This window comes from Trachypithecus francoisi, unplaced genomic scaffold (assembly GCF_009764315.1).
Source record: "Trachypithecus francoisi isolate TF-2019V2 unplaced genomic scaffold, Tfra_2.0 Lachesis_group9, whole genome shotgun sequence".
Lineage (NCBI taxonomy): Eukaryota > Metazoa > Chordata > Mammalia > Primates > Cercopithecidae > Trachypithecus > Trachypithecus francoisi.
In genome coordinates, this window is record NW_022681474.1 from 14289787 (window position 1) to 14305881 (window position 16095).

The following is a 16095-nucleotide window of genomic DNA, read 5'->3' on the forward strand; positions in this document are numbered from 1 at the left end:
ACAGACCTATTCAAGTACCACCCATTTCTAAATTCGAACAATCTCAGAAATCAGCTGTAGAAGCAGACTGATGTATTTTATCAGAATCCCCAAATTCCTACAACGGTCTCTTCCTAATGATTTTTCAGGTGGGGACACGTGTCAAGACGCCCAATAGACACCTGAAACGCGGGGTAGTGCTGAACCTTACTTACACTACGTTTGCTCCTACACACACCTGCCTATAATAAAGTTTAATTTATAAGTGAGGCACAATGAGAGATTAACAACACTAATAATAAACCAGAACAACTGTAACACTATACTGTACTAAAAGTTATGAGAATGTGGTCTCCCTGAAAACACCTTGCTGTCCTGTATTCACCGAGTTTCAGAGGACAGCACTCTGACTGACAGGTGTTCCCCGACTCCCAGAGGCGAAAGGTCCTTCGGGAAAACAGGTGAACACTATCAAAATATGCTTAGCTCCGAACCTTTCTTAAACCACAGTTTTAAGGGATCGTCTCTGATTAGGTCTAGAATGCCTCTCCATAGAAGATAACCTACTTCTCGCGCAAATCTGCAGCGTTCTTGCAGGGCTGCTGATGGGTGGTCCTGTTCTTTTCGCAGTCCTGTTTGCGCAGAGATGGAACGAGGAACTTAGCGCATACCACTCTTTTTGACGACAGGAGTAAAAGGCTGTTCAGACTACCTAAACAATGTTGTTAAGGGAAGCACTCGTACTTCTCAGACTTCGTCGTTCCGGACCCCGCGAGCCCGGGGCAGGCACCAGGTCCACCCGGGGCTGAGCTGCCGCGGCGCCTGACAATGCCCCCTCGCGCCCCGGCCTCGGCGCCCGCTCCCGGCTCCAGCGCGCCTGCACGTACGTAGCCTTCACGTGTGTGTGGATACGGAGTGCATGTGTGGAGACAGAGGAATATGCTCCAACAAATTTCGGATAGAAGCGCCGAGGACAGGACGTGGGGAAGGTAGGAGCCGCGTGCACGGCTCCGGCCCCGGGCGGGAGGCGGCCGCAAGCCGGGCCAGCAGCGCGCAAGTCCGGCGACAGCCGCTAGAGCCCCCAGTGCTCGGCCCGGCCGCGGGGCGCCTCGACCCGACACAATAAACTCCGAGGGCCGGTGGGGCCGAGCGGCCGCCGCGCGCAGCATCGCCATGTGAGCGGCTGCCGCGGCCTCGCGGGGACCCAACTTTCCCGGGCGGCGGCGCCCAACTTCCAGCCGCCCGCTCCGGCCCCGCAGGCCCGCGGCCCCCCGGGGAGACGCGACTCTGCGGGCGGCGGGGCCCTCCCGGCCCTCACCCCGCACGCGGCGCCCCGGCCGCCTCGCCTCTCTCGCTCTGGCGCGACCGCGGCGTTCTCTGAGGTGGAGTATTACAAACATGGCGCCCCTCGAGCCCGGAGCCCTTCGCGCGGAGCCGGCGGCGGGGTCCGGGCGGGGGGAGCCGGGGAGGAGGGAGGAGGCCGGCAGGGAGGGAGGAGGAGGCGGCCTGAGCGTCCCCCCCGCCCCCCGCGCCCGTCGCCGGCTCAGGCCCGAGAGGCGCCGGGCGGCGGGAAGGAGGCGGCACCGGAGGGGAGGGCCGGGCGCGGCGGCGGCGGCGGTGGAGGAGCCGGAGCATAATGGTGGGGAAAGCTCGGCGGCGGGGCGGGCGGGGGCGTCCGTGGAGATGGCGCGGCCCGCGCGGTGGAGCCTGCCTGGCCGCGGCCTCTGGGGCGGCGGCGGCACCAGCGGGTGCTGATGGTCGCTCGCCCGCTCGCGAAGGGCTCCGAGCTGCCGGGGAGCTTTGTGGATGGCGGGCCGGGCCGGCGGGGCCTGCGAGGGCGGCGGCGGGGCCTGCGGAGGCTGCGGGCCCGCGCCCCCTCGCCTTGGGCGGCCGCAGAGGAGGCCCCGGAGGACCGCGCGGGGCCTGCTTGGGCCGGGAAGCCGCGGAGTCGCGTGAGCACCGCCCGCCGGGCCCCGTGCCCCTCTTTCGGTCAGGCCTCCTGGGCCCGTGCGCAGTCGGGGCCGGCAGGGAACGCGGCCCCGGGCGTGTGGCGGGCGGAGAGGAAGCGTTTGTCGCGCGGCATGTCGTGTGCTAGCCCGGGAGCGGCGGGCAGGGCTGGCCCCGAGGCCCGGGGCGGAGATTCGTCGGTCCCCCGGGGCTGTAAGCGACCCCGGCAGCGACGCCGCCGCCTCAACAGGTCCTCGCGGACCTCCGGGACAGTCCTGCGGGGTCCGCCGCCCTCCTCCCACCCAGAGCTCCGGGGAGAAGCTGCTGAGGACGCGGCCGGGAAGGGGGGGGGGGTGCGCCGGGACCCGCACTTTCACTTGCAGTCTCCCCTCGCGCTTTTCTCCCGAGCCGGGAGGAGGAGGAGCTGGCGATGTGTGCGCCGTGCCTGATGTCTTCTGCAGAGTGACCGCCGTACCTGTTTTATTCGTGTGTAGCAGTGCTCGTTGTGCTGTGCGGTGTACTATGCGGTGGGTACGCAGTACCGGGGATCGTATATGGTGTGTACTCTGTGTCATAGGCAGTGTGCTCGAAGTACCCGGTGTCGTACCAGGTATCATACACGGTGTGTACATGTATCTTCCTCACTTAGGCTGTGCACTCAGTCCCCGGTATTTTGTGCATTATGTGCATGGTACCCTGCTGCCATATGAGGTGTGTGTGTGGTACTCCATGTCATATCCGAGTGTATATAGTATCTAGATAGTATTGAATGTATTTACCTTACCTGGTGTCACATACAGTGTGTATGTAATACCTGGTGTCGTATATGCTGTGTGTATAGTACCAGGTGTCATATACTGTGTGCACACAGTACTTGGGGTCATATATGGTGTGTAATACTATCCTTTCACACTGTGTATGCAGCACCCGGTGTCATATACAGCCCTTACGCAGTTCCGGTATTCTGTGCAGTATGTGCAAGGTACCGTGCTGCCATATGCGGTGTGTGTGCAGTATTCAATGTCATATACGTTAGGTATATAGTATCTGGTGTCATATACAATGTATATACACTACCTGGTGTTACCTATGTTTTGTATATCTGGTGGCATATACAGTATGTATACATTACCTGGTGTTATATATGGTGTGTAGGTAGTACCCAACGTCATATGCCATGCATATATAGTACCCAATGTCATATGCACCATGCATGCACTATCCTTGTCACAGAAGCTGTACCCAGTGTCAGATGCAGTGTGTGCCTAGTACCTAGTGTCATATGTACTGTGTACACAGTACCCACTGTCTTATCCAGGGTATGTAGTACCCTGGGTCATATACGGTGTGTACATGGTATCTGGTGTCATGAATGTCTGTGAGCCTGGAGGAGATACCCAGGTGGCCCATTCAGGGCCCTGCTGGTAGGAGGGAGTGGTGCAGGTTGGGTTTTTAGGGAGGTCTAGAACCCTTGGTCTGCCTCACTTAGGTGTTCTGCATCCCACAGTAAGCTGAGTCATATAGAGGCAAGAGCATTCTTAAAAATAATTTAATCTGTTTGTTCGAAAGCAGAAAGTAAATGTTTACTTGTTTTCCTCTAAACGGAGAAATATAGTAATTTTAGCTTAGTAATTATGGTGTGCACAACGTTTTCAGATGTTTGAGGTTATTGATTTTAATTAATGGTTGGGTGTTATCAGGGAGATAGTGTTGGTTGTACTTTGAAAGTTGGTAGGCAGAGTCATCTTTGTAGTTTTTCTGAATGTCTAATTTTTACACGCAGGAGAAAAAATATGAATGTAGAGGCATTTAATTTGCCTTGTTTTTGACTAACTGGCACAGGTTACATTATAGTTGTTATTTTTGGTTGACTCATCTTTATAAGATGACCAGGCTAGAGAATCAGAGAGGATATGGGATGTGATTATGACAGAATCAAAATATTTGTCTTGCTTAGCTCTGTGACTTAAATGATTTCTGTATTTCACATGGTGCTTTTTCCCCATAGAGATTGCTCATATGAAAACCAAATCTTCCTTTTACAGTCTCTAAATTGGACAATTTATTTTTGCAATTACCGTTTGTGAGGTGTTTAAATAAATGTACATGTACAAGCTTCCAGCTTCACAAAAAGAAATCAATTACAATGTTAAAATTTAGTTCTTTCATTCATACTGAATACCATTCTGTTGGTGTTTTTTTTTTTGTTTTTTTGAGACAGAGTCTTGCTCTGTTGCCCAGTCTGGAGTGCAGTGGTGCGATCTCAGCTCACTACAACCCCTACCTCCCAGGCTTAAGCAGTTCTCATGCCTCAGCCTCCTGAGTAGCTCGGACTACAGGCGTGTGCCACCACACCTGGATAATTTTTTGTATTTTTAGTAGGGATCAGGGTCGGGGGTGGTTTGCCATGTTGGCCAGGTCTCAAAACTCCTGGCCTCAAATGATCCACCTGCCTTGGCCTCCCAAAGTGCTGGGATTACAGATGAGAGCCACTGCACCCGGCCCTGTTGGCATTTTGAATGGATGTCATGCATGTTTCAATGAATGACATATGTTTATTTGGACTCTCGTCCTTCATCCTTCGGTAACCCTCCCAGTTTTTTCTTCTTAGGGTTGTTACAGTGGTGTATAATAGAGGCATTCATACCCTTTGGCATACCTTAATTGAGACACTACTTGGACCTAAGAATTTTAATACTTGCAATAAAAGTATCAAATGCTGCTGTAACTTGCTTACTTAAAGCCCTAACCTTCTGGTGTCAGATTTTCGGTAACTTTCTTGTCCTTCAGTTGAATTCCACATGGAGAAAAAAAAAGAGAAAGTAGAGTTAGCCTTATGATAGTTAAAACTTTTCACTGTTTGAAAACCTTAAATTGGATTTAACACTGAATTTTCTTTCTTCCTTTTTTTTTTTTTTCCTTTTGTTGAGACACTCTCACTCTGTCGCCCAGGCTGGAGTGCAGAGGCACAATCTTGGTTCACTGCAGCCTCCGCCTCCTGGGTTCAAGTGATTCTCCTGCCTCAGCTTCCTGAGTAGCTGGGATTACAGGTGTCCGCCACTATGCCCGGCTAATTTTTCTATTTCGCCATGCGAGTCTTAAACTCCTGGCCTCAAGTGATCCGCCTGCCTTGGCCTCCCAAAGTGCTGGGACTATAGGTATGAACCATTGTACCTGGCCTATCAATACTTTGATGAATGATATTATTATTCATTTATTTTAATTCATTTGAATAATACAAATAACTAAAATACACTGTGTGAGAGTTCTTATTTTAACCATTGGTTTTACGTAAATATGTTTCTTTTTTTCATTTCTGGCACTGTGTCCATAACTGCTTCAGTTTGCATTTTCTGTATTTCCTTGAAGCAGATAGACTTTCCGAATAAAGGAGAACTGGTGTTTTCTCTTCATTTGATCTTCATTAAAACCTCACCAACATTTCTACTAGGAATTCAGCATATGTGAGTTTAATTTCTACCAATATCTCTTATATACGTTCAGTTACTTGCAGTGCCATTATCAGGTTTTCAAAACAAACGTAAATCTGCTTTGATACAGTGATTTGTGCAGATATTAGTGACCTGGAGGTTGTTCTTCAGGTTTTCAGTGTTTTGCCTTCTCTTAGTCTCGACTTTTGAAATATTTAGTAGCTACAATTTTATAACATAAATGAGGACCATGATAATAATATATCATGTATGTCTGTCTACTGTATATCAGCCACTGTGCAAAGTTACTTACACGTACACTCTCCAACTTAAACTTACAAATAGTCCTTTTTTTTTTTTTTTTTTTTTTTTTTTTTTTGAGATAGAGTCTTGCTCTGTTGCCCAGGCTGGAGCGCAGTGGCGCCATCTCGGCTCACTACAACCTCCACCTCCTGGGTTCAAGTGATTCTCATGCCTTAGCCTGCCAAGTAGCTGTGACTGCAGGCAGGAGCCACCATGACTGACTAATTTTTGTATTTTTAGTAGAGTTGGGGTTTGCCATGTTGGCCAGACTGGTCTCAAACTCGTATATATCTGCCTGTCTTGACCTCCCAAAGTGCAGGGATTATAGGCATGAGCCACCACGCCGCCCAGCCACACATTGTCATCTTAAAAGCGTAGCAGTCAGTCTTCCTTTTAATTATGGAGGGTTCACCTTGTAGCACACCCTTAATCGCATCCTATCCCAGACACACACACACACACACACACACACACACATACAGAAACACACAAGAAGTGGATGAGATATTTTTTGAGACAATGTGATTTATATAACATAAAAGTTTGAGAGTCTCTGGGATAAGAGGTAAATGATAGAAATGAAGATAGTGTGAGGGAGATAAGAACCCAAATCAAAATACCCAATACAATAGTCTTTTTGAATAACCATGACTTAGCTACGGTTTTAAAAACATACGCAGACATGATTTATTGCTTAAGGAAAGATTTTGTGTGCACCTGTTGTTACTGTTTTTCCATTAGAAAATCCAGGGAGTTATTTAGTTTGTGTCATGGAAATGCTGTACAAGTTTTAGTATCAAAATTATTTGCAAATGCAAAGAAATCTGTAAAATAAGATTTTTTTTTTTAGTGTTTGTGTAATCCATTATTATGTCTTAGGACAGAACTTTGGCAAATTATTAGACATAGATATTTAACTCAATAAATAACCTAATTAGATATTTAATCTTTCATTGCATATATATTTTTCCTGTTCAGTAATTTCCTGATTTTTATCTCAGGTTTCTTTTAAAGAGAATTTAGCATATTGGAAAATATTTTCATAATTAAAGTGCTGGGTAAATTCTTTTAAAATGTGTTCAATCAGATAGCAGTAGAAATATCCTTAGTGCACATACTTAAGTTATTCACACTATTAAGTAATTGTACAGTTACAGTTGCATTGAGTATGTGGCACATTTCATTTAATGTTGGTAACATCCGCAAATGTCCAGAATGTTTGCTCCATAAATGTCTACAAGTTTGCCCACTTTTATGTAAAACTAAAGAAGTAAAAATGACAAAAGTAATAGAATACTGCTATATCAGAGTTTTAAAGGAATCATATAGACTCTTTGATCTGTTTGTTTTTCAGAGATGAGAGGGATATATTAACAGATCACATTAGCTTACACATTAATTGGAAAATGTGTTTTGCTGAAATACAGTATTTTCATTTTTCTGTAAACTTAATATTTAAGTATAGTGGGTAAACTAGTTTTACATCAGTGCGTTTATAGTTCAAGTTACTTCATAATTTGTTTTATAAGATCACTTTAAAATATTGTATTTTCATATAAGGAGAATATAAGCAATTTTAATATCTTGACCTCATTTATTAATACATTGTTATTTATCGAAACTCTGCTATGTGTCATACCCTTCTTAGACGCTGAGGCGAGAAAGATAAGATGGCTCTCGCCTTTGTAGAGTTTACAGTTCAGGGTAACACATTTATTGAAGCAAGCACAGTAAAATGTAAAGGCAAGAGGACTGCTTGAACTCAGGAGTTTGAGGCTACAGTGAGCTAAATCAGCCACTGCACTCCGACCTGGGTACTGTAGGACAGTGAATGAATTAAGATAAGTCGTATTTGAGTTAAGATTACTTGCAAAGTCTTAACACTGATGATTTAAAATTTATCCTGATTTGTAACTTTGAGATTTTACTATATTAACAACCTGAGGGTATTTAAAAGCAACTTTATTATAATTGGTAACTTTTAAAGTGCTCTGTTGAAAAGTAGAGCTGTATTAAATATCAAACATATATTGTGTTCTCCAGATGTTATCTGAGCATTTAAATGAAAGGTAGATCCAAATTACATTTGTAGTTTTTTATTCTCTGCTGTTTGGTCTGCACGTTATGTTAAGTAAATTTAAAATATAGGTTAAGAGCAAAGGATATTCATTTCTAATTTAAGCATTTATCATGTGAACATGAAAGATACTAAAAGATTCAAAGGATTTCTGTTGAGAGCTTGTCATATAATATTAGCTCTCATAACTAGGGTTAAAAAGCCTATTTTTAAAAATCAGGAAGATATTGTGGTTTATAGCAAGATAATCTGATTTATATACATTTTAATTTGGCTTGTATACATTAGGTCGCTTTACAAGTCTACTTTCTAAACAGTTTTTAGGAAGCTGGGTTTAATCATGGAAGTTGTTTGTGGCAGCACCATTTGTGTTATTTGTGTTTTGTTTCGCTTTTAGACAGGGTCTCAGTCTATAGGGAGTGCAGTGGTTAGACTCTGGTTACTGCAGCCTCCACTTCCTGGGCTCAAGTGATCCTCACAGCCTCCCCAGTAGCTGGAACTACAGGTGTGTGCCACCATGCCTGGCTAATTTTTTGTAGTGATGGGGTTTCACCGTGTTGCCCAGGATGGTCCCAAACTCCTGAGCTCAAGCGAACCACCTGACTCGATCTCCCAAAGTGCTAGGATTACAGGTGTGAGCCACCTTGCCCGGCCTGTTTTTTCAAAGGTGTCACTTTTTGAGTGTCTTAACATACCAGGCAATTTTCATATCCTGTTTCGTCCTCACAAAAGCATCATGAGGGATGTGTCATTATAACAATTTATAATAAGGGAATAGACTCAGAAGGATTAAGTTACTGGTGCTCAAGGTCGTAGAGACATAATTACATTGGTCTGAATTCAAATGTATGACTACCACACCTGTAATCTGCTATGCTGCTCTGTTTCCCAAAAACCCGTCAACTTCTTAAATCTTTATAGTGATATACCTTCATTTTCCCAATGCATTTTTATAAGTGTAAAAGTACGTAATATTAACAAAGTATAAAACTGTGTACCACTGCTTATAAAAGCAGGAGGTAGAAAGACAGGAGTATTAGGAAACTCCGGGCAATCAAAACATTCTATTTATGAAGTTCTGGTTAATGCCTACTCACTGGTAATGACAGCTAGTAATCTGAGAATAAGCATAGATAATTGGTTCATTTTCTTGCTTGTCACTGTGGTAGCTCACATTAGGAAGATAACTTGGTTCAGGGACAGGAGCACTGGAGGCAGGGCACCTGCAGGTCTTCATTTTAATACTTACGTAATGGAGAAAATTGTTGGAAAACATTTGGAATTAACTCAAGTATTCTTGCTGTCTTGGAAAGGGAAGTCATTGTCTTGAGGTTGTAACACTCCCCCTACTGGATAAGTTCAATTTGGATTCAGATAGCTAATTTCTTGAAAGCTGTATTAAATGCTAATTTCTTGAAAGCTGTATTAAATGCTAAGGCTTCAGCATTCCGTTGGGTGTGTTCTGTCATCTAACATAAAATAATACCATTTTGTGAGAAGCATATGGTTAAGAGAGAAATAATCAAGTGATAGCACCCACAGATTGAGATCATCCTGACACTCATCAGCAGTGATGCTGCAGTGGAATAATTGAGGGCTAAGCATGAGGAAAGCTCTCTCAACTCTTGAAAGCTATTATGAATTTTTTAGTTTTCTCTTCTTGTAGATTCTTGATTTATCTGCCTCTTGCTTGTTTTTCTGTCTCGAAAGTATATCTGACAAATGCTGTTTTAGAAAGCAGGTCCTTAATTTTCTATTGAATTTTGACATGGGGCCCTTCACCAATTAATGTAAAATATACCTACTTTCACTGCCTAGTTCTTGCAATACAAAAAAAAAAATTGAGAAAAATTTGTTTGGGCCTTCTTCCATTGATGTCAAATTTAATAGGTTTTGAGAGGAGGTTATTTGCCATTAGAGATGTTGTCTTTTTAAATTATAAATGATATAAGTCTACAGTATTTTTTCTACTGTACTTGTAATTTGGCATTTTCTTGTATGTTTAGAAATACCAAATTTAATATTAAAGTACCAGAGATCCTTTATTTCACAATACTTATTTTACCAGTCTGCACATGTATGTTCTACAATTATAACTTAATGAAGCCTTTTACTTGTGATCAATATTCATGTTGGATTATTTCGGGTAAGAAACTGCCATTTGAGGCAGGGTCAGGTGGCTCATGCCTGTAATCACAGCACTTTGGGAGGCCGAGGTGGGTGAATCACTTGAGCCCAGGAGACAGAGGTTGCAGCGAGCGGAGATCCTGCCACTGCACTCCAGCCTGGACAACAGAGCAAGACCCTGCCTCAAAAAAAAAAGAAAAAAAAAGAAACTGCCATTTCAATCATTTTAAAGTTAATTTTTTAATATTTTTAGGACTATTCAAATAAAAATAATATTAGTCTCAGTTATTTTCAAATGAATTAAAAGCTGAACAGCCAGCAGCCCAATTTAAAGTTAGACTTTCCACTCATGCTGAGGAAAAATTCACTGTCATTGCAGTCATATTTGTACCCCATTTATTTATTTTAATTTAATTTTGTTTTTTAACACAGAGTCTCGCTGTGTTGCCCAGGCTGGAGTGCAGTAGCACCATAACCACCATAACTGCTCACTGCAGCCTCAATCTCCTGGGGTTAGGGGATGCTCCTGCCTCAACTTCTCGAGTAGCTGGGACTATAGGCATATGCCACCACACCTGGCTGATTTTTGTACTTTTTTGGTAGTGGGGAGGGTTTTGCCATGTTGCCCAGGATCACCTCAAACACCTAGGCTCAAGTGTTCTGCCCATCTCGGCCTCCCGAAGTGTTAGGATTACAGATGTGAGCCACCTTGCCTGGCCTATTTTTTTTAAATAAACTGTTTAGAATTTTAGATGACAGTGTTACACAACTCACGTTAGGAACTAGGAGTGAGTTAGCGTAGTGGTTCTCAGTTATGGCTGGCTGAGCATCTGAATTCCTTTTTTTTTTTTTTTTTTTTTAACAAAAACATTAAATCAATCTCAGGGGTTGGGTTTGGGCTCTTAAAATGTATTTTATATATAATATATGCATAAATATTTCATTAGCTTTGGGTGCAAGTGGTTTTTGGTTACATGGATAAATTGAGTAGTGGTTAAGTCTGAGATTTTAGTGCGCCCATCACCTGAGTAGTGTACATTGTACCCAATATTTAAAAAATATTAAATATTAAAGAGATTTTTAAAATCTCTTACTCCTCTTCCACTCTTCCCCATTCTGAGTCTCCAGTGTCCATGATACTACTGTGTATGCCTTTGTGTACCCATAGCTTAGTTCCTACTTACAAGTGAGAACATGCAGTGTTTGGTTTTCCATTCCTGAGTTATTTCATTCAGAATAATGGCCTCTAGCTTCATTCAAGTTTCTGCAAAAGACATTATTTTATTGATTTTCTTTTATGGCTGAGAGTATTCCATATGCATATATCACTTTTCCTTTTTTCATTTATTGGTTGATGGGCACTTAGGTTGGTTCCATATCTTTGCAATTGTGAATTGTGCCACAAGAAACATATGCATGCAGGTGTCTTTTTGATGTAATGAGTTCTTTTCCTGTGGGTAGATGCCCAGCAGTGGGATTGCTGAATGAAATGGTAGATCTACTTTTCGTACTTTAAGGAACGTCCGTGCTGTTTTCCATAGAAGTTGTACTAATTTACATTCCTATACATTCCCATAAGCATTCTCTTTTCTCCACATCCATGCCAACACCTATTGGTTTTTGACTTTCCGATAATCACCATTCTGGCGGGGGTAAGGTGGTATCTCACTGTGGTTTTAATTTGCATTTCCCTGATGATTAGTCATATTTAGCATTTTCTTACGTGTTTGTTGGTTATTTGTATATCTTTCTTTGAGAAGTGTCTCTTCATGTCTTTTGTCCACTTTTTGTTGGGATTTTTTTTCTTGCTGTTTTGAGTTCCTTATAGATTCTGGATACCAGTCCTTTGTCAGATGCATAGTTTCCAAATATTTTCTCCCATTTTGTGGGTTGTTTACTCTGATGATTATTTTCTTTGCTGTGCGGAAGCTTTTTAGTTTAATTAGATCTTGTTTTTCTTTCTGTGGCATTTGCTTTTGGGGTCTTAGTCATAAATTCTTTATCTAGGCCACTGTCCAGAAGAATTTTTCCTATGGTTTCTTCTAGAATTTTTATGGTTTTTGGTTTTAGATTTAAGTCTTTAATCCATCTTGAGTTGATTTTTGTATAGGGTGAGAGATAGGGATCCGGTTTCATTCTTCTATATGTGACTATCCAGTTTTCCCAGTACCATTTATTGAATAATGTGTCCTTTCCCCAATTTTGTTTCTGTATGCTTTGTCAAGGATCAGTTGGTTGTAAATATTTGGCCTTATTTCTAGGTTTTCTATTCTTTTCCTTCCTATGTGTGTACTTTTATATCAGTACTATGCTGTTTTGCTTACTATAGCCTTGTAATATAAAGTCAGGTAATGCGATGCCTCCAGATAATAGTTATTTTGCATAGGATTGCTTTGGCCATTTGAGCCATTTTTTGGCTCCATATGAATTTTAGGATTTTTCTCTATTTCTATTAAAACAATGTTTGTATTTTGATAGGAATTGTGTTGAATCTATAGATTGTTTTGGGCAGCATGGTTGTTTTCATGATACTGATTTTTCCAATCCATGAACATGGGATGCATTTCCATTTGTTTGTATCATCTGTGATTTCTTTCAGTAGCGTTTTGTAGTTCTTCTTGTAGCGATCTTTCACCTCCTCTGTTAAGTATACTCCTAGAGTTGTGTTGTTGTGTTTTGTTTTTGCAGCTATCATGTAAAGGATTGAATTCTTGATTTGATTTCTCAGTGATACGGTTTGGCCATGTACCCCCTGTAAATCTCATCTTGATTTGTAGCTCCCATAATCCCCATGTATTGTGGGAGGGACCCAGTGGGAGGTAATTGAATCATGGTGGCAGGTTTTTTCCATGCTGTTCTCATCATAGTGAATAAGTCTCGTGAGATCTGATGGTAAAGGCAGTTCACCTGCACAGGTTCTCTTGCCTGCCAGCATGTAAGACGTGCCTTTGCTTCTCCTTTGGCTTCCGCCATGATTGTGAGGTCTCCCCAGTCATGTGGAACTGTGAGTTTATTAAACCTCTTTTTCTTTATAAATTACCCAGTCTCGGGTATGTCTTTCTAGCAGTGAGAATGGACTAATACACTCGGCTGGGTCGTTGTTGGTATATAGCAGTGCTACCAATTTGTGTACATTGATTTTGTAGCATGAGACTTTACTGAATTCATTTATCAAATCTAGGAGTCTTTTGGAAGAGTCTTTAGGGTTTTCTAGGTATATGAGCTTGTCATTGGCAAACAAATAGTTTGACTTTCTCTTTTCCAATTTGGATGCCTTTTATTTCTTTTTCTTGTCAGATTACTCTGAGTAGGACTTCCAGTACTATGTTGAATAGAAGTGGTGAAAGTAGGTATCCTTCCCTTGTTCCAGTTCTTAGGGGGAATACTTTCAACTTTTCCCCATTCAGTATGATGTTGGCTCTGGGTTTGTCATAGATGGCTTTTCGTATTTTGAGGTATGTTCCTCCTATTGAGCTGTAATTTTTAAAAGGAAACAATTTTATTTTAGCTTTTCAAGTTTCAAATTTTTATTTTTTGAAGTGGGCAGAGGTATATGTGCCTTTTTAAATATTTGTTTTTGGAGTAGCGCATATAAAATGTACCCTGGGACTTTTAGCTCCAAGCCTCAGGAATTCTCTTTCAAGAATCAGATCCATGAAGTTCCCTTAAAAAGATGATAATTAAAATAACCCGAAAAATAAATGCATCCTAGATGAAAGCCTTAAATCTTTTTGGATTCCTCAAACACGCTACTGTATTGCCAGAGAAAATGGATATCGAAGGTATCGTTTATTGATATTCCCTGATGGTCACAGATATAACTAGAATCACAGGTAAATGCACATCAGATCTTGAGATACGTTATAGTCAGGATATGGGCTGCCATCCAGTTTGAATGTCTGGGCATTCCGGTAATGTGAAAAGCAGCAATACAAAAGTGTTCCTGCCTGTCCTGTAGTCAGCTCTCCAGGATGTCTCCTAATCCTGATAGGCATCCCTGGGGCAGTCAGATCAATCATCTTGGGGTTATGTCTTCAGTCAAGTGAGACCCCCCGAGAAGGTTTCTCAGGCTCTGCCTAGGTCTCTGGCTAGCCTCTTCTTTTATCCCTGGTGTTGATCTGGATTTCAGGTGATTATTGAGATTCCTCCAGGCTAGGGGTATTATTTCCATGTACAGATGGTTCTACAGGTTTGTCCGTCTACAGGAGTAGATTAGAATCTTTGAACTAGTGTCGGAAGAGTGTGTCTTAACTTCCTCGGCTCTGGGAAGAAGTCCTTGAGGTGTAAGACTCACTGTGGCTCCAGCCCCTACTGTCCAACATTTGCATTCACTCCTTAGTAATTGTATTACTCACACTAGGGTTTCGAGGCTTCACAGGTATCCCGGGACCTAGGCAGTGCCTGATAATTTCCACAGGTGTCTTTATTTTCTCTTTAACATAGTGTTCATAATTCTTCACTGATTCCACAAAGCCAAGATGCATGGCAGGTGGAATTTTAGGGAGTGACCAGGTAAGCCTCCCTGGGCTTGGTGCCGACTGTTGACAGGGTGCTCGCCAGGGCCTCACCAGGGCTCTTCGTGTGCTCTTCTAATGGTACCGCACAGCCTTGTCCACCATTGGTTTTCCACTGGTGTCAGTGTCCTTACTGTCTTCCAGGTTAGACCTCAGGTGATAACACACAAAGTCTGTGTTTTTAAAGTGTGCTAAGTCAAATTTTCTTAAATATACATAATTTTGTGAGTTTTAGATTACCAGATACATTCAAGAATTATATTCTTAATTGCTGCTGTGTTAGAATTGCATTTTAAAGAGAATAATTTTATGAAATTTGAACTTGAAGAATAAAGTGGAAAATGTTAGATGGTTACACTAAACATTGTGAATAGGAAGGGAAGAGGGTCTGATGTCTGACTCATAGAAAGTAATTGACTTTGAAAAATACTAATTTTCTGAAAAGAAAGGCTGAACCGAAACTTGACCACTCCAGTCTCTGATCTCATTCTCCTCAGTTCAGTGAGACCACAGGCTCCCTTTGGATCTCCATCCATGCACTGTGACCTGAAAATTGCTGTGAGGCAGAACACTGAGGTGGTGGTAGTTATTATTACTGTTATTATTATTTGAGACGGAGTCTCTCGCTCTATCGCCCAGGCAGGAGTGCGGTGACGCTATCTCGGCTCACTGCAAGCTCCACCTCCCAGGTTCAAGTGATTCTTCTGCCTCAGCCTTCCGAGTAGCTGGGACTACAGGTACCCGCCACCATGCCCGGCTAATTTTTTGTATTTTTAGTAGAGACGGGGTTTCACCGTGTTAGCCAGAATGGTCTCGATCTCCTGACCTCGTGATCCGCCCACCTCAGCCTCCCAAAAGGTATTATTATTTTTAAAATATGGTTTACTTTTGAAAGAACAATACAGTAGTAAATAACTACTTAATACATGTACTGTTAGTAATGTTTTCATATTAAATTCTGGGTATGTTTTAGTATAAATGGGCACTAATTTTATACTTTATCAAGTCTCACACTTTAAATAGACATTGTATCACTTGAGAGAAGGGCAATTATTCTGTTGTGGGTGTGGGGAAGAAAGGCTGAAACAGAGTCTAATGAAGTACATTATTTCTGCACTTCTTTCTCTTCCTTTTTAATGGAACCCTGCCCCTCAGATAGACTGGCCACTAGTTGCTTTGACCACTCTATCTTCAGAGATAGCAAGGGAGAAAGTTTGAGAAATGGAGTCATAAGTGACGGGAATAGTTTGGCAGGATTCACCCCAGTTTAGCCTGAAAGTGTTAGGGATGGATGTGAGCTGGCCAGCACCAATTCTAAAACCTGGCAGGTTTTAGAGAATCTGTGGCTCAGGCTGTAGCCATTTTTAATGCTGATGAGATGGGATTATTCTAGAAAATATACCTTCAGAAGTCACAATAATTAAATATATTTATTTATATATTTTAGTTTCCTGGACACTGACTCTCCTCCCCCTTCTCCCCAAAACCTGTGTTTACTCCTAGACTTCAGAATCCTTCTTCACCCAGTGCCCTAGACAGTCATTACACATCCATTAAAAATGTGAAATGTGAGCAGACTTAATTGACACCTCTTTTCAAGATTACAGGAAACGTATTTTAACCAAATTAAAACTCCAAGTACTTTAGAAAGAGCTATTATATTGCAATAACCGAAGTATTTGGTTATTTAGCTATAGAAAGTGCCAGATTTATTGGC

At 42.4% G+C, this 16095-nt stretch overlaps 1 protein-coding gene across 16 annotated transcripts in view; it reads left to right on the forward strand.

The window, feature by feature from the left end:
• The first annotated feature begins 544 nt into the window (after positions 1-544).
• Positions 545-16095, forward strand: part of ZMYND11 (zinc finger MYND-type containing 11) — a 119325-nt gene continuing 103774 nt past the window's right edge. For 7 of the 16 annotated variants that reach the window (XM_033209647.1, XM_033209655.1, XM_033209651.1 and 4 more), the window contains exon 1: positions 1514-1618. The gene's annotated coding sequence lies outside the window, so the exon portion shown is untranslated. Of the gene's footprint in view, positions 969-1238; positions 1362-1513; positions 1619-16095 lie in introns of those variants that run through there. The other 9 variants (XM_033209652.1, XM_033209664.1, XM_033209649.1 and 6 more) reach the window with 5 other exon arrangements.